Source organism: Anser brachyrhynchus (genome assembly GCF_964034855.1).
Source record: "Anser brachyrhynchus genome assembly, chromosome: 1".
NCBI classification, from domain to species: Eukaryota; Metazoa; Chordata; class Aves; order Anseriformes; family Anatidae; genus Anser; species Anser brachyrhynchus.
The window spans coordinates 12,275,677-12,300,325 of record NC_137694.1 but is presented as its reverse complement, the minus strand read 5'-3'; the positions used below and the strand labels follow the sequence as shown (position 1 = coordinate 12,300,325).

The following is a 24,649-nucleotide window of genomic DNA, read 5'->3' as shown; positions in this document are numbered from 1 at the left end:
TTCAGAAGAAAACAACTAAAAGTATTGTTTAGCTAATGACTGGTGTATCTCGGTCCACTATTACAGGTATATATATATTTATATAATCTAACATGATTAATAAATATTTCCTGATATATTTTCTCTCCATTTCTTTTAACCTGGAGTATGGATCATATTTATAATTACGGGAAAAATTCTATAAATAACTGCATTTCTTCCTTCTCTGAAATATTGACATAAGAAAAGTATGGGAAATCGTTACAACACTGAGTTCTGAGACGTATTGCCAAGATGAGAAATTGTAATCAGATAGCTCTCTAACTTGTTGCTTCATAAATTCAACCTTAAAATACTTTTTAAATGGCATTTGCTATTGAAACACCTGCCAAATGTCTTATTGACTTGGACTCTCTAAAGATTTTCCTGTAAAAAGGAACAAATAATATTCCCACCAAATTATTTGAAAGTCACTGAAGAGCACAAATGGTTATAAATTAAAATATATTTCTCCTTGCAGCTATTCTTATTTATCTCTCAATTACAAGTCCATAATCTTATTATTGTTGCTCTTTGTCAATAACTTCAAAACCTTTTGTGCCAGGTTTATCAAAAGCTTATAAATAATTTCCATCATCCTTAGCTCAAGGCAAAAACCAGCAGACTTTAATAATAATAAAAAAAAAGACGAAAAAAAAAAGAAATACAAAAAAACATCCCGCACTCATAATAGACACAAAAAAATACCTGTGTGTCCAGTTCCCAGATGCTGAGAACCCCCATACAGATCTCTGTTGTTCCAGGATCCAGGCTGAGCCACTTAGCCCACTACTTTGGTACCCCTAACCCTTTTTCTCGCAACGAGCTGTCTTTGCAGACCAGACCATCCTTACTCCTGCTATTTTTTTAACAAGATTTCAGTGGAGGTGAAGGCTAGAGGAGGCTGCAGAAAGACATTCTGCTCCTGATTGGATTTTGCTGTCCTTTCTGATCGGCTGCAGAGAATAAAGGTCCTGCAGCTCTTGCTCTTCTTGCTCTAATATACAGAACATGCCCAGTGATGCAGATGCTTTCTGGCAGCCTGAGAAAATGCCAGCTCAAGAACAACAGCTGTAGCCTGCCCACTGACATAAACCTGAATCATTCCACTTATGACATAAGTAAGTTTAGGAGTCTACACAGATTTCTGACCCTCTAAGTGATTTTTTATTTTGTTTCAAACACAGCCATTTACTTCACTGTGTGTTAACAAATGCACTAAAACCTCCTAAGCACTTCATAAAGAGTCACCTGATATTTTTGCCTAAATGCTTATTCCAAACTGGATTATAAAAACATATATTTACAAGACGAGGAGTCTACAGCCTTGTTTCGGTTACACACATTAAAATGCAAAAGTTTGTAACAAAAGTAAGACTTGAACATCATGCAGGAGGGGAAAAACAAACAAACAAACAAACAAAAACCTTGCCAGCTTCTTAGCAGAAGTGAAACATATGCAATCATTCTCGTTATCTGAGTATATATGCTAACAGGAGCAAAGTCTATTTTAAAGAGCAGTCAGATGAACTACAGACAGTACATGTACTATCGACAAATTTCCTTCTTCAAAACTCATTGTTTTCTCACCTAATTGACATTTTTCAGTTCTTTGGGCATAAGCTACCCTTTTGTTGAATCTGGTATAACAATGAATTTTAAATCTTAGAAAGTATGAAAAATAAAATAGCTCCAGAGTCCTGAACAGCAGATGCAATATTTTTAATTCATTCCCCCAGTTGTCACTCTTATGTTTTTCTTCCCTAACAGATGCTTGTCAAAAGCATATCTGATTTGACTCCAGATGTGCTTTCCAGATATTTATAATGCTGGACAGGAACTTTTGAGCAGCCTGATCCTTTTAAAGTACAAGCAGAAGAAAATGTAACGTCTGTAGTTTGGGGCCCTAAGAAACCATAGTGATTCACAAGAATGTAAAACAGCCTTGATTTAACAGCACTGAACTAGATCTCATGTTACAGAATAGAGAAATCAAAAATAACATGACAGGAGAAGGAAAAATAATAGGACTAAGTCCTTCAAAAGGTTGAAACAACAGATTGAAAATCATATTCGTTGGTTCACTGTCACAGGAAAAATGAAATTTAGTGGCATTATCAATAAGTTGGAAGAAAGGGAAGCAGTCAGAAAACAGCAGTCACTGTTTTTACAGAAAGTAACACCACGCCACTAATTAGTGGGGCAATCCATTTGCAGTCCATTTAGACAAGTGTCAGGTACCCAGGACATGATTTCTGGAAAATTCAACTTTCTCTTTTTTCAATTTTCTCTTTTCACAGTACATTTAAAACCACTGAGATGTTGAAAAAATCCAGACATGAACCTAAGCCTGTGGTTTTCTGTTATTCCCTGAGGTCCACAGTGGAGCACCTCAGAGAGATGCTCAGAGGCTGCCGGTGCCCATAGTGTCGTGCCACCAGCCCTAAGGCAGCTCAACAACAGCTCACAAGAAAGAGCTCAGAAACGAGGAGTTTACGAAGGCTGCATCCTGCTCGCTGTGTGTGACAGTGAAAGGAAGAGCCATTGTATGTCAGTGGTATTACACAGCACAAGCTTTAAAAACCCAATCCAGAGACCATAATTAAAAATGTTCTTTGGCTGCTGCCACAGGAGGAGGCTGATAACTTTGCAACAAGCATTCACCAGCTTGCAGCCATGTGGGGTGTTTTTTTTTTCTTTTTCCTGGCTTGAGGCTTCAGTTTCATTCACTCCAATGAATCCCATTGCTTTGCTAGCTGGGAAATATAGGATGTGAATTAAATACTTTCAGTAATGATCTCTTTCATAATGTATGTTTTAGGTGCAGATACCAATCATGATGGCAAACTCATAACCAAGAATGAATTTGACTCCATAGATCATAAAAGTAGATACCACTTGGTTGAACTGAAAAATGCTCTGTTTGCATATTTTACTCATGAATTTAATGAGTAAAGTATATCTTTTTATAGTTTTAATATATTAATGTCAAGTTTCCTTCCCTTCTCAAAATTTAGCAGCAAAGCCCAATCAAAAAAGAAATACAATAAAGAACATGCATACAAAAGGATATTGAACAGTTTGCAGCTCATTAAAAGATTCAAAACTGAAGAAGGTAATTGCCATTTCTGAGAAAATGACAGAGATAAATGTAAGGAGGGCTATAATTTTCTCTAGCCCTAAATATTGCAGGGAATTTGTTTTGTTTTGTTTTGTTTGTAACTTTCCATTCGGTATACCACAGATGTTTCAGATGGAGTATTTTATTTTTCAGTGATGGACTACTTGCAAAACATGAACATCCCTCTTGTTGTTCCCACTGTCACCTCTAAATATTTTTTCTTATACTTAACACAATTTTTATGGTTATAACTTCTCAACGATATTCACCTATTGATGTTTTCTCACCTTCTCATCTCTTCTCATAACATTTTAGTGAATTCCCAAAATCTGGTGTGCTCCATTGTTTTTTGTTTGTTTGTTTGCTTGTTTTTTAACAGTATAATCATTACATCTCAACCAAGAATAATTTGCCTTGAAAATATTTCAGCTTCCCTAGATTCTATAAATACTTCTGGTTTGAAAAATCTATGAGTAAGCAAACCTCTCATATCTAGATTAGATAGTACATGACCTGTGTCTGAGAAAAGTAAAAGAAATAACTTAGGGCATTTACCTTGCAAAAATGAACAAACATCTTTTTTTTAGTATAAACTACCTCCCTTCTTCTATAGCCCTACTTGCATGAATCCATGTCTCCCCTTGTTTTCAACAAGCTCCCAATTCTGACTGTAAATATGGGACACCTATATTTGGCCAGCTCAAAAGCTCTGGCTTAATAGGCTTAATAGGCTTTCACCAGTTTGAGCAGGACTAACTGACTCGAATAACCCCCAAATTCAGGTGTAATCTGGAATTTTAGATTACTAGTGTGATGTGCCTCCCTGGGCATTTGATGATTTTTTTCTTTACCTCTTCAGTAAAAGACATGGTTTGGTGCATGCCAGACTAACTTCTCTTGCATTCACAGATGATCCAACTGACCTTTCAATCATTGGCCCAAATTACTGACTAATTATTATTAGCCCAAATGATTTCTTTATTCATTAGCCTAAAGGACTTTGTTTAAACAGGAACATCTAGTGTATTTGTTCTTTTCCCCACTGATGAGATTAAAAAGTCTTTTGTCCATGGCAGTGGCTGCAAGAAGTATTTTTTGTGACCCTGTCATGGCTCTATAAAGAAAATCAAGACCATCATGAATAAAAACCTGAGCATATGGTTTAATTGCTCATTTCTGAATATTTTTGGAAATGGTCCAGTGAGAATTCAGAATACCTGAAATTATCATATACAACTTCTTTCAGTAATCTCCATCAATTCAGTGACATCTTGCCCACACACCTACAAAAAATTTCTATGACATTTTCATTCTGGCATATAAGGCCTAACCTGGAGTGACCTATAATTCCTCCTCCAGTCCTTTTCTCCTAACCACCACCACTTGAGGCTTGTATAAGCAATAATAATGATAATAATAATAATAATAATAAATAATAATAATAAAATAAAAATAAATCAGTAAAACATTAGTTGTTTTGTTTGCAATTAAATGCAGCAAAGCAAACTTGAGCAGTGGTGGGGGACTGGCAGTACATAGCAGAGAGAAAGTCCATGTCAGCCAGGACTCCAAAACATGACTGACTTTTCACTGCTAAAGTAATTGAAAAGATTTTAAACTTAAAACAAACAAACAAACAAAACAAAACAAAAAAAAACATTAACTGTCACATCTCCTCTTCTCTCAAAGCTTTTTCCCCAGATGGCCCTCTCAGAAGAGTAATGTTCTCCTCTCCCGAGAGCTCCACCTAACCCATAACTAAGTTTGTGAACAAGAGATAAAATATACTCACTAGACATTTTTTTCATTAGTTGAATGATACTTTCTAGCAATAAACCTCAAAAAAATATCCATAAGAAAGTATTAATTAATGGAGACCTGATGATTAACACCGTTCATATGAATTGCTAGTGTTTGTACTACAAACGTCTTAAACAAATGTCCTACTGAGTACATGATCAATAAAGATAACATGCATATAACATTTCAGAACTAGCATGAAACGATTTGTTTTATTTTTTATTTTTTTAACAGTAACAAAAAATAAAATCATTATGAATATTACAAAGTAATAACACAAACTCTGGATTTGATTTTATAAGGATTGGTTATTAAAATGCAGCCTGCAGCTAAGTCTATTATTTAAAGGAAAATATTCTCAACAGAACTACCTAGTACTCAGAGGAATATAAATATGAATTTTGGCACTTCACTTATCATTGTATATTCAACCCTGTTAGTTACTTCAGGTTTCCAGGTAAAGTATATAATCTCTTACAGTATTCTGTAAGTACTCTAACAGTATTCTGAAAACAGTACAACAACACTTTAGTAAATTGCAAGAAGCATGTATTACATTCCAGTCATTAGCTGAAGATTGTACATTTTAATCTTTAAAGCTTTTCTATCCCTACATTAAACTCTGTGGGTCTTCTTTGAACTTTTGTCTGTCTTCCACTACTACCTTCAGCCAAGTCTGCCATCAGACATCTTATCTGGCAAATCTCAAAACATCAGGGGTGAGCTATCATCACGGTGAAATATGTAGTAAGATAAAGCGGGACAAAGAAACAAGTGGGAATTTTAAAGGAAAATTAGACTTCTCAGGAAGAAAATTAATTTCTTTCATACTTGGAACTACACCAATAAATTCAATTTCATGATCCTTTACTGGAGATCTATGTAAATTTCAAGAGTAAAGACTTCGGAAAATAATAGATCATGGGGCTCTCTATGCATCAAATATGATGAAAGACATTGAGATTTAGTTTATTAATTGGGAAATGGCCTTCTCTTTTAATAGCCGATTATTTTGTAGCCTTTCCTTTTCTCTTTATTGTATTGATATTACTTTTTTTTTTTTTGCTTATTGATCTTTTGTATTATATATCACTTACACATATTTTGTGCCCCCACACCCCCCCAACATTTCCATCCTTAGATTCCACCTTTTATAGCCCCCTCCTAGCATTTCAAATTTAAGGATTTGATATCCTTGTAGGACAAATTGCATAGGGATGGTACAGAATGTAGACTGTATTAATAAAACAACAAAATCTAGCCAAACAATGAAAAAATTTCTCCACAACAGGTCCCTTAGCACTTAGATATGGATGTATGTCTATATACAAGTAGCAATTCCCTAATGTCTGTAGGAGATGTGCTCCTCCTGCTCTTCCTGGACTAAGAGACAAGCTGAGGTTTTAATACTCTCTGACCTAACTCAACTTTCTGCCTTGCTGAGGATGGAAGTATCGTCGCTGCCTGAGGACAACTTGGGTTTGGTTCAATGCCCTCTGACACCCATCCTCAGGCAGGTGCTACTGGGGCAGTCTGAGTAAGGACTACAACAATGGGACACCCCACAGCAGCAAAAGGTGGAGGCCAGGGGAAGAGTGACCCTTAAAATAATGTGAAAGTATATCTTGTGTGGAATTATTTTCTTTGTTTTGTGGCTAACCTTAAGCCTATATTTGAAATATAAGACTTGAACTCTAAGTTTGCAGTATGCCAGAAGCAAAAACATGGCCTGCACAATACTGGGAGACTGTGTCAGTGGGAGACTGTGTCAGCTGAGTCAAAAGCACCTGCATTTTGTACCTTGTCTCAGATTAGTGAGCTTCAGCTCTTATTAAAATAATAGATCTCCAGTCAGGGCTACAGAAACAGGCTTCCATTGTTTAAAAACCAGTTGCAGGAACCAGAGTCTGCATGCAACATTGGCTTTAACCTCAGAGAACTGCCATTTAAATAGTAAAATCATTTTGTAGCTCTGCTCTGTAGAGGTGCTTTGCAGTTCTTGACTGGAGTATCTGGGAAATACCATGATATAACTGGCTGGCAAAAAAAAAAAAAAAAAAAAAAAGAGCTATAATTCATGCTACTGACAGGACAGTTTGGGCATTTTACTTTCAGAAGACTAATGTTTTTTTCTTCCATGTTCTAGTTAGTAGGTGTATAAATAAATCTAAAAATATATATATATATATTAGAATGCTGCTACTGCTTCTCTACAAAGGCTGTCTGGAAATGAACTGCCATTTACTCTGTTTTTGAAATTCACTAAAGCAACACTTCCTAATTATGGAACAGAGCTGTTTGTAGGTGCCTCCAGTATATCGTTGATTTGACTGATAACTTACACGTAAACATTAATGATTGCTACTGAGATATTTAAAAGGCTGTAATTGTTCCTACAAGACTTACTACAAGGGAAATAATTACCTCTACAGATGTTTTTGACAAACACTACATTGTAAAGGATTATGCATTTACTTACAAAGTGAGAATGTCAAAAATGGCACTGAAAGCTTGTCAGAGCCCAGGATACACTTCTCATCTTGAAATTTGAACACATATACAAAATTCTTCAAATAGTCCCTACTTTCTTCCCAGTAGTCAGAAGCTCTCAGTCATAGGTATCTTTTTATTTGGACAAAGGGTACCTCAACGGGGCTTGAATCTTGTTACAGCCACTGTTTGTTAAGCAGCCTAACTCCCAAATACAGGTCCCATAGAAAGTGATAGAAAGCTCTGAACTGACTGCAACAAGAAAAGTTGCAATAGGGAAATAAAGCATCTTACAGATATTCTTCTAAAGACAAAACTTCTCTGAAAATTGATGGCACATAAAGCTGAAAACTCACAGAACAAGCTTAACCAGAGATTGACTATAGCATACAAAAAACATTTGAATAGGACTAATAAGGTTTCTTCTAGCTTCAGAAAAAATATTTATATTGTTATTTGGGCTGGATATATTGCTAGGAAGCTGTTTTGAATTCTAGGAAAATCCACATTAGCCACAAATGCCCAATAGACAAGTTAACCAAAGGAACAAGAAGTCATAAAGATGTAAGAATTTTATTTTTTAATCAAACAATACCAGAATATTAACTTAAACATGCATATATTTGGAAAAAAAAAAAAAAACATGCTTCTCTCTGTGTGCTGCTTACTGACATGCTTGTTAGAAAAATACAGTTACAAATTGACTTCTCTAGAAAAGCTCAAAGGCAGCATTAATCTCTGATATATAATAATGGTGATATGTGTGCTCATTCATTCTGGCTGGGTACAAATTATGTCTTATTGTGTCAGCTTAATTCTCAGTGCTGTAAAGGCAAGTAAGCTAACAGAGAAACCCTGATGCCTCTCTTGGTGTCAGCTGGTGGAGAAGCAACTCTAATGCTCAGAATACCTGCAGGAAGAACACGTTCAGACAGTTCTCAGGAACCAACAACCTACACTTATGTCTACCCAAAGCCACATCTGCTCTACAAATCCAGAGCCTCTACAGTCCTCTCAGGGCTCCTTTCTGGGCTGCTTCCTCCTAAAAAACTGTTCTGAGAGCTACGCAGATACATCATCGGTCTTACTTTATCAAGAAGATAGAATCATATTTTACCGGTTTCATTATTCAAGCAAAAGGAGAACAAGAATGTGTTCCAGAATTGTCTTACTATGGAGAAATATTTTCCTGTTCTTGCTTTGTGACAGGTAAAACCATCTCCTTTTACAAGTAGACAGCTTTTCACTTTTAATGGAAAAGTTACTGTTCTGGTTAATACTCCTCTTTTCTACGAATACAGCAGTAAGATGGCAGTTCATCTACTAGGGACACAAATGTTCTTTTTCTCTAGTACTCTTTTAGTTTTATCTTCTTCGTGTTCTTTGGTAGAACTTCAAGGTTTGACAATTATTTGAATAAAATATGAAAAACTGGATTGGAATAGTGGCGTAGTTTTACCAGACCTGAATTATATGAAAGATATTCTATTTAAATCATAGCTATATAATTTTAATTGCTTGAGATAGAGACTTATTTTCCTTATTTCTGGAAATAATATTGCCATATTAATAGGCTGTGAATGGTGTGCTGACATTTTTTAAAAGAGAAAGATTACTCTGGGTAAATCCCAGTAACAAAATTTATGAAGAAAGCAAGCTCACAGAGGTTACAACCATATGAGTTCTAATAATAGTTAAAAAGTGTGATTTAAGTTAGTATCTGAGTCATGGGTGCCCAGATTTTTAAAGTCTTTACAGCATCTCAGTCTGAACCCATAATGTACTGAGAAAAATCACTATGATAATACATTATTTCCTGATTTTCTAATAGCTTGTTGCATAAATAGCAGAACACCATTTTGCAGACTTTATACTCATGATATTTATGAAGTGCAAACTCAATTTCCAATAGATAAACTGAACTTTGAAAGCAGGATTCAAAAAATTATTGCTAATCTCTGAAACTGAATTGCACACGTGTATATATATATATATATGTTATCAGATGTGTGTCTTTCACCCTGAAATCTGGTTTCCTGAATCAAGTTTCATGGCATTCATATCAAGAGTAATGCACTAAAAAGATTATAAAGGGAGGTGCTTTATAGCTATTTTTTCAGTAATGAGAAATAAAGACAATATAAAACGTCAATAATCAGGAGGCTGAGAAGGTGTCCTCCTGCTTTATACACATGGAAGTGCTCAGAACAATTAACTGACATGGTCCTCTCTGTTTAATTTCTGTGTGATGCACCTTTCAGCTTGAAATCCATAGTGATACCATCTTGAAATAACTAGACAAGCAGTGGAACACTGGACATAGTATTTAGAACTGCACTGTTAATCCCATTGAAAGTACAGCATACATATTTCTAAGGCTATATATTATTCAGGATTTTAATTTCACACTGGCTTGTGAATTAGAGCTTTTAACCAAAATGCAGTTTTCTTTCCCTGACTGGCATGTCCATTCCTCTAAGGAATCCAGGATGCTTAAATATTACCTAGGGGACTGTCAGGAAAAAAAAAAAAAAATATATATATATATATATAAATAAATTATATAATAAATAAAAATAAATATATAAAATAAAAATAAAAATAAAAATAAATATATAAATAAATATATAAATAAATTATATAATAAATATATATATAATATATATATATAAATTATATATAAATTGGAAATAGCATATAATTTCACTACAAAACTAATGTTAAAAAAAAAACAAAACACTAGATATAGCTATAAAAATCTATTACGAAATAAGCATCCACTTTTTAAAATGTCTGGAGAACAAGGCACAGGTAGTCCTATTTTCTTTCTGGAAGACATCTAAAGCCTCACCATTCATTGTGCAGTCTTATAATGCAATTAATAATCTTTCAAGATTAATTAACAATTAATACTAGTAATTAAAAGAATGGCATAAAGAATAAGTCTGAGTTTGAGAAAGAAAGAAAAGATCCAAATAAGCCAAGGGGTTGTGTGGTTTTGAAGGAAGGTTCAAAAAGCACTAATTTGTCGGTTAAGCATCTTTTTATTGTGACAAACTTATTAGCTATAGTAGCACAAGACCTTGACAGATGCTATCTGTTACCTTAATGTAAAGCCCATTCAAAGTATTTTCTGACATAATCCATTACCCTAGTCAAGCTTCAAAGATGTGCAGGAAATGTACAATCAAAGCAGCGTAAGTTTTGGTAAAATGTTGAGTCACACTGCAATATGAAAAATTTAAATGAAGTTGTTGAGCCCCTACTAGTACTGAATAACACCGTGCATTGGGTTTGCTACAGAATGCCACTACAACTTTCTTTGATATTTTGCTTACTTGCGAATTAATTAAATCCTGCAATATTCATAGAGTCATAGAGTGGTTTGGGTTGGAAGGTACCGCATCTACTTCCAACCCCCTGCCATGGGCAGGGACACCTCCCACCAGACCAAGTTGCCCAAAGCCCCATCCAACCTGGCCTTGAACACTTCCAGGGATGGGGCATCCACAGCTTCTCTGGGCAACCTCTTCCAGTGCCTCATCCCACTTACAGTGAAGAATTTCCTCCTAACATCTAATCTAATTTTCCCCTTTTAGTTTAAAACCATTTCCCTTTGTCCTATAACTATGTGCCCAAATAAAAATTTGTTTCCATCTTTTTTATAAGGCCCCTTTAAATACAGAAAGGCTGCAAGAGAAGGCTCTCCCCAGAGCCTTCTCTTCTCCAGGCTGAACATCCCCAGTTCTCTCAGCCTGTCGTCACAGGAGAGGTGCTCCAGCCCTCTGATCATCCTCGTGGCCTCCTCTGGACTTGCTCAAACTCTCAGCTACAGGTATCAGGGCATTTCAGATCAGAGGAAATATTGTTCTGCATCAAGCTCTGGGCTTTTATGCTTAGCGATCTGTCTTTGGCAAACATTTTGGCAAGATAAAGGAAGAAATAAAACACCTGACATCAGAGCCTGGATGCTCTAACTCCTGCAATAGGGCAGGGCAGACATCTTCTCTAACTGCCTCTGAATCATTCACTTAGAATGCAATTCCTACAGTCCCTCCTGCTTTCATATATAGAGAAAAAGCTAGCAGGATAAAATACAAAGAAAAAACACACACGTACACACACAGAAAGAATAAACACCAAAGATACAACAGAGAGATTTGTGGATGACCAAGCAAATTATTTCTTTGTACTTACTGCTCACTGTTTTCTATGAAACAGCAATGCCATTCTTCACTTCTATGCAGGGACAATGGACAGCATGAACTAATGTCTCTGTATCAGTCAACAATAGCAGAATCGCAGTGCACAAAGACAAAGTAGTTTCAAAATACCTTGTTCTCAAACAGTTACAAAACTAGGTTTGATTTTCCAAATAAAAAGTAAGTAAAAGAAAAAAAAAAGAAAAGAAAAAAAGCCTCTGCAAGGACAATAAGCACTTTCAAATTACTGTATGTTGCTAAGCTCAGAAAATATAGAAATGTCTTTAGGCAATCAAGGGTACTTTTGTGTACAGCACTTTAGCATAAAGGACAGCACTTGGTTTTTGAGCACTGGACCAGCTGCATAGTGCGTGAAGAAGCTGTTTATTCTGGGACGGTCTCAGTTGGTTAGCTGAGTCCCCTTGTGCTGATCTAATTAGCACGGCTGGGAAATACAAATGACCAAAAGAGACACTGCACATTGTGCAAAATTACATTGTGCAAAATATGTGGACTTACATAATATATTTCAACACAGAAATAAAATGCTCCTGTTCCCAGGAGCTCCAGGCAGGCAGATGGTGGGTACTGCAGCACGATCACGCACTTTGCCCGCAGAGAAGCGATGCCCTCAACCTCTGGGAAAGAGACCGCTGCTGCACTTCTGTGATGCCCCAGTATGCTGAGCCACAGAACACAGGATTACAGCTGGACTAAAATTGCTCACTCTGCATCCCCAGAAGCAGGAGGGTGTCACAACAGAGAATAAAAGCGAGATGACAGAGTTCTAGGTTTACTTTTTTTTACCCTTCAGGCACATTGTCCCCATGGCTATGATCTACTAGACTGAAATCAATACAGCCTAGAGTTCAGAAGTACGCTCAGCTGTTCATACAGAATTTATTACATTTTCACAGTTGTTGTTACTTAATTAAAACAGAAAACTAGTGGGCTAAAATCATGCGACAATAAAGAATTTGGCAAGCTACTGAGGTGTGGATTAATAGCTACACATTTCCATCTTTATCTGTGGATGTTAAGGTCAATATCAGTGTGCATATGGTACAAAGCCATAAAGGTGCTTCAGATGTGAATATTGTCAAAGAGGATGTGCCTATAATTTCACCTACCTATCTCTGTTGAGATTTTGATTCACACCTCATAAAATATCAGGTCTGTACTTTCCCAGTTCCACTTCCTTTTAGTGCTACAGACCCAATAAACCAAAAATAAGCTCAACACCATATAAAACACCATATAAGAAATGACAGCGATTTGTTGTTGTTGTTGTTTTTTTTAAAAAAAAAAAAAGCTCAACAGTATTAAACCAGCATGCAGAGATAATGGAGAGATTTATTGTTTTTAATCAAAAAGTTACTAAACGTTTTCTGTTTCTATAAGATTGCAATCAACAAAGGAGTGTAAAAGAGTGAAGTGCCAGACTCTTGGATCCTTATGTAGCAACGGTGAAGAAAAACTTCTGTTCATCTCATGATTCTCTTCTACACATGTAAAGACTGATAGGAACCAGAAGAACTTCAGCAGTCAGCTTAAATTGTTTTGTCTTTATACATTGTAAAGTGCTACTGTGAGGCCTTCTGGGATACACAGTGGACTTGCATCTTGCACGCAGAACAATTCTAGGGTACAAGTTAGATTGTTTATTCATCCTATACTATTAAGCTCTAATAAAGCTTATACCAAAGTGGGTCTGCATTCAGTTTTTGGAGTATTAGGTGTCAGAGCAGATATAGTGGAGATGAACCCAGAGGGTTAGATTAAAGGACTCTGCAAATCTCTCTGTTGCCTTAGGAGTATAGAGAAGGAGGGATCAACATAGCACAGGGAGAAACAATTGTTTTCTACACATAGTGAATGCAGTAAATGAACTATATCATTTGATATACATTTGATACTTTAAGAAAGAGTTTTTTGTTTCAGGAATTCCTCCAGACTGCATAGAAAAACATGCTAAGCTTTTGATTTGAATGTTAAGATTGCTTTCTGAAAGCTCCTTGAGCTGCCAAGTGATACCACAAGAAAAGTATGTTAATTTGTATGATAAAAGAACTGAAAGACTGTATTGGACTTACACTATTTGAAGTCCTCAGAAACTGTGTGGGAATCTGAAAGGATGATGTGGTTTGGGGATCAATATTTATAGACAGCATGTCCTACCTATTGACCTTTTATATATTAGCAGGTCTGGTAAAGAGTTAGGCTTCAGTTGAAACATGTTGGACGTATAGATACATGAGGAATCCTGAAAAAAAAAAATGCATTCACACTTGTATTTATGATCTCAGTAAGCTAGCCTGAGTAATTTAAATCAGACTCAGCACTAGCTGTCTACATCAAAACAGTGAGCTCCTGACAGGGAGTGCCTAGGGCTGAGGAACTCTCCTATTTTAACTGAGAAGGAGAGGGAAGTGCAAATCAAGAAATTTCTAAATGTATAATGCTGGTTGAAGCTTAGAACAAGTCATCAGAAAGACTAGATTGTTGTTTCAAGACAGACTTCAGCTGTAGCTATGGTCTTATTCATGAGGTGAATTCAGAGGTATTCCACAAAGGCCTCTGATATTTAGTATTTTAATAAAACAAATGGAACAGAGAAAATTTCAAATAAAATTGAGTAGAGTAGTGTCTACTATACTGCAGTCTACAGTCATCTTCCTAATCAGCAAAAGACCAAAGGTACCAGGAAAAAAGGATCTGTCTCTGTTCCTAAGGAACACACAGAAGACATACTAATTCCTCAGTTGTCGAGGAAGAGCTGGCAGATACCCTAATTCAGAAAGGTATCAGTCATAGAATTACTGGCTTTTTTTGCTTGCAGATATCTCAACGATAAAGGGAATGCTCTGTGTCAAGGAAAACCAAGAGGAAAGCTAACATCTGAGGATACTGCCTTAGTACCTCTGAAAAGTATCAATTAATACTGCATGATTTGTGAAAGGTTAAAGAAAGGATCTACCTACATTAGCAAATAGTGCAGTGTGATGGCTGCAAAGTGGTAGAACAAAACAATTGAAGACCCAAAATCCAGACTTTAGGTGAGTTACTTTGTACTTGTACTCGCCTAGTCCCACGGAAGGAGTGATCACACACAGTTGGTCACTTCCTTGTTGAGCCTTATCCAGAACGAACCAAGTACAGATCCTGTGAGACTGATCCACAGAGTGAATTAAAATGTGAACAAGTGGGATATTGGGATATTTACTTCAAAAGAACACTCTTGGTCAGAATGAATGCTAGTGCTTATGCACCCACATTTGCTTTCTGAACTGTGGGGAACAAACTTTGCAATGACCACAGATATCATTTCCCCATCCAACAGCTGTGGATATGCAATGTATAATGTACATAGACATTTCACTGAGTGTTTTGATGAAAGCAGTGACTAAATCAAGTTCCAGTTTTATTTACAACTTTTTCAATAACAGTTCAGAGGAATTTAGTTTACAATGATTATACAAAATTTGATTAATTTGTGCTGGGAATAAATCACTACCATTAATAAATTAGAGTTGTTTTGATAATAATATAAACTGCATCTGTCATTGCAACTAGGTTTATCCTGTTTTATCAAATCTTTCTTTTCATGCTATACTAATGTATGCTATACCTCTTGCTTTTCACTTTTCTTCTATAGGCAACACATAAAGGTTATCTTTTGCCCTGACAAGTACCTGAAGAGATAATCAATACTACTGCTACTTTCAGTTTTTTATTTTTATTATTCATCCATTTGTTAATTTGTGCCCAAAATAGAATACCACAAGGGGGAAAATGATGTATTTAGGGATAGCAGCCAGTTGTTACACCATGAAAAAGAAAAACATTACTGAAAAATACTAGATATAATAAATAATTTATTCAGAGTTTCAGATTCAAAGTAGCCAGGCTGCCAAGGGCTACTTAAACAATGATTGGGTTAGAAAAATGTCACTGAGCAATTTGTATGTCTGTAAACATGGAACCAAGCACATGAGACAAATTTAGTATTTCTCTTTTTATTTTATTTATTTATTTATTTATTTTTAATTTCATGTTTTAAGGCAAATTGCATCTTCTGAATTTCTGGATCACAAATGTGGGGAATTGAAAAGCACCACACAGAGATGTTAGATTTTTAATTTGATGGTTGCAGGTTTGGAGAGACCATACACCTCTTCAAAGCTGGCCAAACGCATGCAGTTATATTTTAAAATTACATATATTAATACTTGATGTTCAAGGTCAGACAAAAATATTAGATCATTTAGTCTGGACTCCTACATGCTGCAGGACATACTATTTCAGCCAGTGACCCCGTTAAGCCTATTAATTTATGTTTGCTACAGCACTTACGATAAAGATCTACAGGCTTGATGATGAGAAACGAGGGAGAACCCCGTCTTTCTTTGGCAGTTCATTTGGCCTTACTCTTAAAACATTGTACCTTAATCTTAATTTGAATGTCTCTGACTTCAGTTTCCGGTCCTTTGGATAGAGTATCTTTATCTACAGCAATGAAATACCTAAAATAGATACATGGAAAAAAAAAAAAAAAGAGAGAAAAAAAAAAGCCCTCTCTCCTCTCTCCTCTCCTCTCCTCTCCTCTCCTCTCCTCTCCTCTCCTCTCCTCTCCTCTCCTCTCCTCTCCTCTCCTCTCCTCTCCTCTCCTCTCCTCTCCTCTCCTCTCCTCTCCTCTCCTCTCCTCTCCTCTCCTCTCCTCTCCTCTCCTCTCCTCTCCTCTCCTCTCCTCTCCTCTCCTCTCCTCTCCTCTCCTCTCCTCTCCTCTCCTCTCCTCTCCTCTCCTCTCCTCTCCTCTCCTCTCCTCTCCTCTCCTCTCCTCTCCTCTCCTCTCCTCTCCTCTCCTCTCCTCTCCTCTCCTCTCCTCTCCTCTCCTCTCCTCTCCTCTCCTCTCCTCTCCTCTCCCCTCCCCTCCTCTCCTCTCCCCTCCCCTCCCCTCCTCTCCCCTCCCCTCCCCTCCCCTCCCCTCCCCTCCCCTCCCCTCCCCTCCCCTCCCCTCCCCTCCCCTCCCCTCCCCTCCCCTCCCCTCCCCTCCCCTCCCCTCTCCTCTCAACACTTTCCCATTTATTTATTTATTTATTTATTTATTTATTTCTGTTATTGTTAATCTGAACAACCCAAGGAACAGAATTTCTCTGTTTTTATCTCCTGGAAGCTTTTCCCTGCAGCTCATTCCTAATTTGTCTACATCACACCTAAAGAACCGAGTGAAGCTGCACACAGTCTCCCCACTCACTCACCAACAAAGCACACCTGTGACTGCACCACAAATGAAACTGGGGGGAGTTTAATGTCTGTTTACAGGGACCATTTGAAATCAACACTCAACTCTTCTGAAAAGTCCCCTAGTTTTTTTACACTGCCTATAGAATACTGTATATTTAAGAGTATTTCAGCATCAGAACAAGAACGCTTTCAATGGTAATGTTCTTCCAACTGGCAGTCACAGAACACAGAAAAAGACAAAATGCAAGACAACTCTTTAGCAAAAGGAAAATGTTGAACAATTACAAAGCAAAGTAGGAAATAATTTATAACACCATTAGTTACACTGCTCATTGGCACAGGTGACCACTATAAAATATGCTCTAAGGAAATATATGAAAAGACAGTGGTATTTACTGTGATTACAAAGTCAGGCACAAAAATAGGGTGTGGATGACTAAATATTATTGCTGATCTGGGCCTAGGAAAATTCAGTATCATAAGACAAAAAAAAAAAAAAGGGTATGATAAAACTAACAACAACAAAAAAAATAAAGAATTACATCTAGTGCATTAGTTCCTATATGAAAACTGGATTTGCCACAAAAAAATCTCTAAAATATCTCATTTCAACCTACTTATATACTTCTATAATTTTCACCTATGTGACTAAAGTTTATAGGTACTGAAAGCCCCAAATAGTGAAGATTTTTATAAATCTGATGCAAAACAAACTCCACTTAAATTTCCACTTACGTATCCACCTTAAATTGGGCACATAATGGGAAATCCAATAGCAAATCAGCTCCCTTTCATTTTTAAAATTTCTGCAAGTATTAGCTATACCTAATAACAGAGACAGAGCTAAAGCTGCACAAGACAAATATGTAGCTTTATAAAATATTAAGTGATAAACTGTAAGCAATCACATCATTAAGTAATATCAGAATGTATATGTGCACAAGGGACAGAGTTAATGCTATTCATTCAACCTTAACTGGCATTTCACCGGTTCTGAAGGCTTAATTGTCTAACATTAACATTTTTCTTACACTCTAGGGATATACTTTTTACGATACTTTTTGCTAAGGCAAATGTTATTGCAGTTAGTATTTTTTTTCCCCCTAAAGCACTAACTGTAGATAGCTCAAAAATTACTATGCTTATAGACGAAAATATGTATTGCTGATTAGTAGAACAAAACAATGAGAAAATTATTCTAATGAACACAAGATGCTTGTTGAAATTTCCGAATTCCTTTTGTCATACTGCAGAAGACAGAAGACCGCTCTGGTTAACAAGATTATATTAGACATTCTACTTAACATAGGATTTGTCTAAATAAGAGCATAATTTAATTTTCATATCTGTTTTTCTGCAGATCCTTCGAAAAGTCTCTCTAAAAAGGAAGATACAGCAGTCAATGCTCACAGAAGGAGATCTTTTATTATCCAGTATAACAATACTTTTTTTTCAATCCATTTCTCTCAGCATACACTAACAATAACATTTCTCTGCTTTTCCTAGCCTATGCTCTAAATTACAGAACGTGTCTCCCCACATCTGAAACACTGCTAAGCTGGTCAACTGAATTGACACTTTTTTGAATCTAAGTTTGGATTGTAAATGGTATCATTATTCAGTAATGGTCTTCCATTTATTACAATATCATATATTACTTCAGAAAAAAATTTGGAAAATCCATTTCTTGAAACAAAACATTCCTTTCCAACTTACTTTCCTTAGAAGACACAGAGCATCAGTGGAAAGTGTAGTAAGCTTCTTAAAAATAAGACTCTACATATTGCAGTGCTGTAGCTGATGTTGGTCTTTGAAAACCATCATCCAAACCAGGATTCCTGGGACAGAGCCAAGCTGGTTATGAGCACTGTGTCCACTGCAGGAGAGTGCCTTAGAAGTTGAAGAGATGTGCTGAAAATCAGTGGAACTTCCCTTATCTCTCAGTAGTATGAATGACTTTTCTCTGCAAGAATGAACATCTAACAAGTGATTAAAGCCTATAAAGAGACCAATATAGTTCTTTATTTTGATATTAAGGCTACCTTGAAAATGTTAGAAGCACGAGAAAGCTAAGTATCTAGTAAAGTACATTTTTGCATTTTTAAAATAAAATCTTGTGTTCTTTCCCTTGTTTCTGGACCTATGTTAGATGGTCAAAAAAAATTATTTGTATTTTATGTGCTGAAGGTCAATTAGAATAATGCTGTCCTCCCCTCCACAGGATGAAATCAGTTTTAGTATGCACCTCCTGGGCTGTCTAATAAGTTCCTGCTGAGGTGCTATCCGAGTAGATCATTCACCAGCCTCTGCATTTGAAACCACCATTTAAAAGCAATTTGTAAAAACAGCATGTTTATGAAGTTGCATTCTGGACCATGCAAATGCTAAATTTACTCTGTTTGGAAATTCTAATTCTACACATACCTACAGAAAATGAGTAAAATCACATTTCACAGATAATCTGCTACTCTGCTTCATAAACTGTGATTTGCACATGAATATCTTTGCAGCAAAATATCTCTGTGGTGTTTCACATTACTAAGTTTCAGCCGCAGCATGCTATACTTTAACGAAAAGAAAATTGTTGTGCTGCTACAGAAAGACTTTTTAAAATGTTTTGACGAGTCTCACAAAAGTCTTGGGTATTCTTTGTAATAAGAGTTTTACGATACCTGTAGACATACAATCTCTGGTTGTCTCTAAGCCAATCATTTTACAATCTCATATATTCAACTGTATAAAAGTAGAGGTGTTAGGTTGTTAGCATAATTCCCGTCAGTTGGTTTGGTTCTCCCCATACTCTCTTCTCCAAAGTAAAACAGCATTATAGCTCACAATCTTCCTAATCCTGAATATAACACAGGGGAATGAGAATTGCAGAGAAGATACATTATGTCACTAAATCAATTTGTTTTTATTCTACTTCTTAGCCATTTGGTTTTGTCCCCACTTCTGCTCCTTGTCATTTTTCACTTCTCTATTAATAGTAAAAAACCACCAGCACTGTTATCTCTGAGGCTATACATTTCAAGTTCCCTTCAAAAATCCTTTAGGACAGTTATGAAACTTGAGGCATGTATTTCTTAAAAGAAGATACCCGTGCCTAATTTTCTGAAGTTACAAACACCAAGCAGGCCACAGAAGCAGAGAGCTGACTTTTGGCTGTGCTCCGTGGGGCAGGGCACCACCTGGTCTATTCACAATTCTTATGGAAAACACAGAAACACAGGACGGCTGAGGCTGGCAGGGCCCTCTGGAGTTCATGTGGTCCAACCCCAGCTCACACATGGCCACGTAGAGCTGCTTGCCCAGGACTGGGCTCTGGGCTACCTGTGCCATTGGTCCTGGTCCTTATTGCCCTTCCTTTTTCCACTGTCGTACACCACTACTTCCTTTCAATTTCTTTTAGTTTTTATTCTCTTCAAGGACTCCCTGATATCATTCTGAATTGCCAGGGAATAAATGCTACAGATAATGAAAAAGGGGAATTAAAATTGAAACTACTGAAGCTGAGGGATTCATGACTTTTGCAGCCCCACTGGTCTTCCATTCTTCACTTACTGGGGATAAATTAAATGGTAACATAGAGCAAATCTGATTCATCTTCAGCTATCTGCTGAGAGTCAGACATCCAGCCTGAACTACTCATTTGGTCTCCTTTTGCAGTTAACACAGTGAGGTGGGTACAATCATGCAGTACTAAAATAGATGTCAGAGGTGGGCGAATGACTGTCTTGGACAGCCTGTTTCTTTCCAATGCCAATAGAGGGGCTGAGACTAACAGGTCTAACTTTTACCTGCTTAAAATGAGAGAAGTCCACCCAGGACCTCTGTAGTGCACCGTAGAGCACAAACAGACCTGAGCTAGATGCAGCTGCAACAGCACAAAGCTGTGTTCATGTTGCAAGTTCTGCTTTTCAGCCAGGCTGATGTGCCCAACAGAAGGTGTGACAGTGATATCACTTCCACTGCCTGAGCTAGAACAGCTGCAGCTCTGCAGGGTGAGTTTGCACTACGCGGCTGTAGACATGCCTTAGGACAGGATAAAGTCCAGACAGGGAAGTGGGATTTGAAAGAGCAGTAAGAAAGAATAAAGATTTTTTTGTGAGGCTAACAAAGGAAAATGTGGCACAAGTATTCAGAAACCAAAGTGTCTGAAAAGAGTGACAGCAGTGAATTTATTTTTCCTTACTTCAATGCTTTTTACCAATAGCCTCACCACTCCTTCCAATACATCGATTTTCACTCTTAAAACTAATAATAATAATAAAAAGGCATAATTCCTAATTAGATTTCATGATGGGACAGTTGCCTAACCAACCTATCAACCAAAATTTGCCAAAATATCCATAAAAAATCATTTTAAATTTGTTTTTAGAATAAGAGATGGAAAATGAATAAGCTGTTGTGCTCTGAAGTCTTTGTTTGTTTGTTTGTTTGTTTTTTCTTGTGTTGTACTGAGAATATCAGTTTGACTCCATACAGGATTCAGAACTTGGGACACAACAGAGATGAAGTGACACAGAAACTGGGATTGTTGAAGTCATTCTTTTCAGGTATCTACTGAAATGTTAAATCTGTCTGTGCTATATTACGTAGCAGAGTGACCGAAATCAGAATTTGATCCTAAATCTGTCTGGATTAGTCTTCCAAATGTTTTATCTGAAGAAATTTTAAGAAAAAAAAAAATCTGTCAACAGAATTGCCATTTTCCTGAGAGCATTAAGAACACTGAATAAAGCAGACATACAGATGCACTTTATCCTATCAAAAACAATGTAAAAAATCACCTTTAGAGTAAAGACTCAGGAGTCACTGGAGAATCTATTTGAAGCTGTTTTGGAGGGGCAGAAAGTGAGCTATAAAAAGAAATAAAATATGCATGAATTCTAGTAAGTCATCTTTCCAGTTCCGTAACTTCTAACATTTGTGCAAAACTTATACCCTGTTATTTTTCTACAGAAGCTACTGACAGAAAGAATGACTTTAAATCGAGGAGTTCTGCACAACAACTATTAGTTGGAAACACCTTTTTTTTTTTTTTTTTCCAAATGTTTCTGTAGTGACCCATGTATGACTCAACCATTGTTCTTTGTCTTTTACTGCAAAACTATTTTTGCAGTGTGCTTCTGGCAGGAGTATGGTGATTTAGATGACACAGTACAAGTTAATATTATGAACTTCAGTTCATGGTCTGTTGCACCAGGAAGACCTATTAAGATTACTGTATGTATCAGAACAGAGAAAATAACTTGTTGAAGGATTACTAAAATGGTTGGCTGATTTGTTACTTTCCACTTTATGAATAGTCAAACTCTTACAAAAGCCCTATCCTCAGATCTGAACCATTTATGGCCACACAGCATAACATTGTCCAGTGGTTTAGATACATTTTAATCCTTTCTTTCACAGCATACCTGCCTTGTGAAACATCTTAAACTGAATGCCTTATGAAAAAAAAAAAATCTTTGTTTCTGAAGCAAAAGAACAAAAGAGTGACAAATAAAAGATCTTTCTTAAGTTGCCAAAACAGGAATTTCTGAGCCAGCCAGCCAGAAAAATGTAAAACAACATATTAATGCATAAAACACAGACTCCTGTAAAGGAAACTAAATATATGGACATCATATCCATGTCTAACTGATTCATGCTAACATCGCTTGACCTTTCTCCTGTCATCCGTTTTTGTAAGTAGCACGCTGTACTCACACTGTATCTCACACTACAGAAGAACTTCAGTGAACTATACACTGATTCTTATTCCCTTGGTAACTACATATTATACATTTGAACCCAGTCCAATAAAAAAACATTGAAATATGGTTCAGTGTGGTACACTTCAGGTACAAAAAAAAGTAAAACTGAGATTTCCAAAGCAAAGCAACACCCTAAACCTTGGAAGCATTTGCTTTATGCTTAGAAAATTTCTCAGATGTACACATTGGGTTCATGCCCAATGTGGCCATGGCTGAGCAGGAGGAGCCTGAGATCCTAACCAAACCGTATTTGGGTCTAGAAATTAGGTAAAGAATGAAAAATCCCTTGCTTAGGTGTACCTAGTGAACTACTTCATCTGTCACATTTCAGAGATTAAAACAATGGCTGCTCGAAATAGCTCTCCTTCCACAGAGACAATTTGGTTGCTCAACAGTGGTCTTCGGGTTCTCCTCTTGGAAACAGAGGCCTGAATTGTCAGACTGTTCTTAACCTGCAAGTACTTAAAGCCTATATTGAATCTGATTCTAAACAAGTCTAATCAAGCTTGCTCTTGCAAAAGGAAGACAGGCTCATTGAGATTTTTTCAGTTGCTTATCATGTTGCATCTGTAAGTCCTTCATCTTCAACCAGCTGCTTATGAATTACTCCCCTTCCTTCTCCTGTCCCCAGCACATCAACAATAGGCTATTCGCACTCCAGTGCTCCATTTCCACAACTAAATGCCTCACAACAAAAAAGCAACAAACTTTCCTCACCACCATTTTATCGCTGATAACAGCAGAAAGGTTCCTAATCCTGCTGCTTGCTCAGATTTGTACCAATCACTAATCCTGGAAGAAAGGTCCACTCAAGAGGATTCCTCACTCCTCAGAGACACTGTCAGCAGACATCTTCTGCTGACAATTTTTTATCTTCAAAAGCTAGTGCAGACCCAGAAAGGGCTCATTTGAATTCTAGCACAAAGATCCATAAACTCACACAATAGGCCATTTGCATCCAGGACAACAACTTTGTCCACTCTTTATCAGAAATAATTCCACTAAATTCAGCAGAACTGCACAGATGCTGCGTATGCAGGTGATAAGAATCTGCAAATACAGGTACTGCCTACGGGTCTGTACCTGTGCAATGCAGAATGAAGCCCTCAAAAGGACTTCTTCCCTGATATTTTCAGAAGCAATCAAGTCAGGATTGACTCTCCTGTTTTTATGAGACATAAGAAACTTTATGCATTATTTTTTTTGGTGGCAGTAAATTGTGTAGAAAGAGATAATTCTCAAGCTGAGATTTGTAGTCATAATTTTTAATCACTAGATGGGCTGCCATCTAAAAGTTGGAATTTGTGATTGTTTTCTTCTGATTCAGATATTTTTAATGATTGAGCTTGGCATTTTTAATCCTTTAAAACAAATTTTGTAGCTTAAAAGCAAATAAAATGACCTATTTGCAAAAATGTTAGAATAAAAATCCTCATTCATCTTGTTCATGAATAAAATGTACCTAGAGGGAGCATGTAGAATTAAAAACCAGGTGGTACCAAAATACAATTACAAAGCCATAATTAAACATTAAACAGAGAAACAAAGACAAGGGATGGCTTAGTATCTCAGCTGCGGAATAGCCATTGATGGTAAATGAACTGAATTTAGACTCCCCCTTACAACATATTGAAGCAGCAGTCTTTTGTAGAGGTATGTAATTACTGTAGATCTAAGCAGCTGCTCAGAAAATTTAAAAAGCTGATATTGGCTAAGCCGTTTATTCACAGTTCTGGAGCTTTTAAAGTCTTTTAGCTTTTCTCAAGAGATAGTTTCAGTTTTATCTGCATCTCTGAGTCAAAAGACTTCAAGGGTGACAGTAAGAGCCAATTCTGAAGACTGAGTATTAGAGCTAATAAACTGAAATCAGTTCAGACGTTGCAAAGACCCTCCCATTTCCTCCTTCACCAGCCACCGCCAAGGGCCATGCAATTCCACAAGGACGCAGTGCCTGTGACAGAAAATTTGTCCAAGAAGAGGTTTCACCCACAGGAACAGCTCTTTGCTGTCTTCCCATA

The 24,649-nt window shown here is 36.8% G+C and overlaps 1 protein-coding gene across 12 annotated transcripts in view; it reads right to left on the bottom strand.

Moving 5' to 3' along the window:
- Positions 1 to 24,649, bottom strand: part of MAGI2 (membrane associated guanylate kinase, WW and PDZ domain containing 2) — an 817,299-nt gene that overhangs the window by 545,825 nt on the left and 246,825 nt on the right. The window lies entirely within an intron of this gene.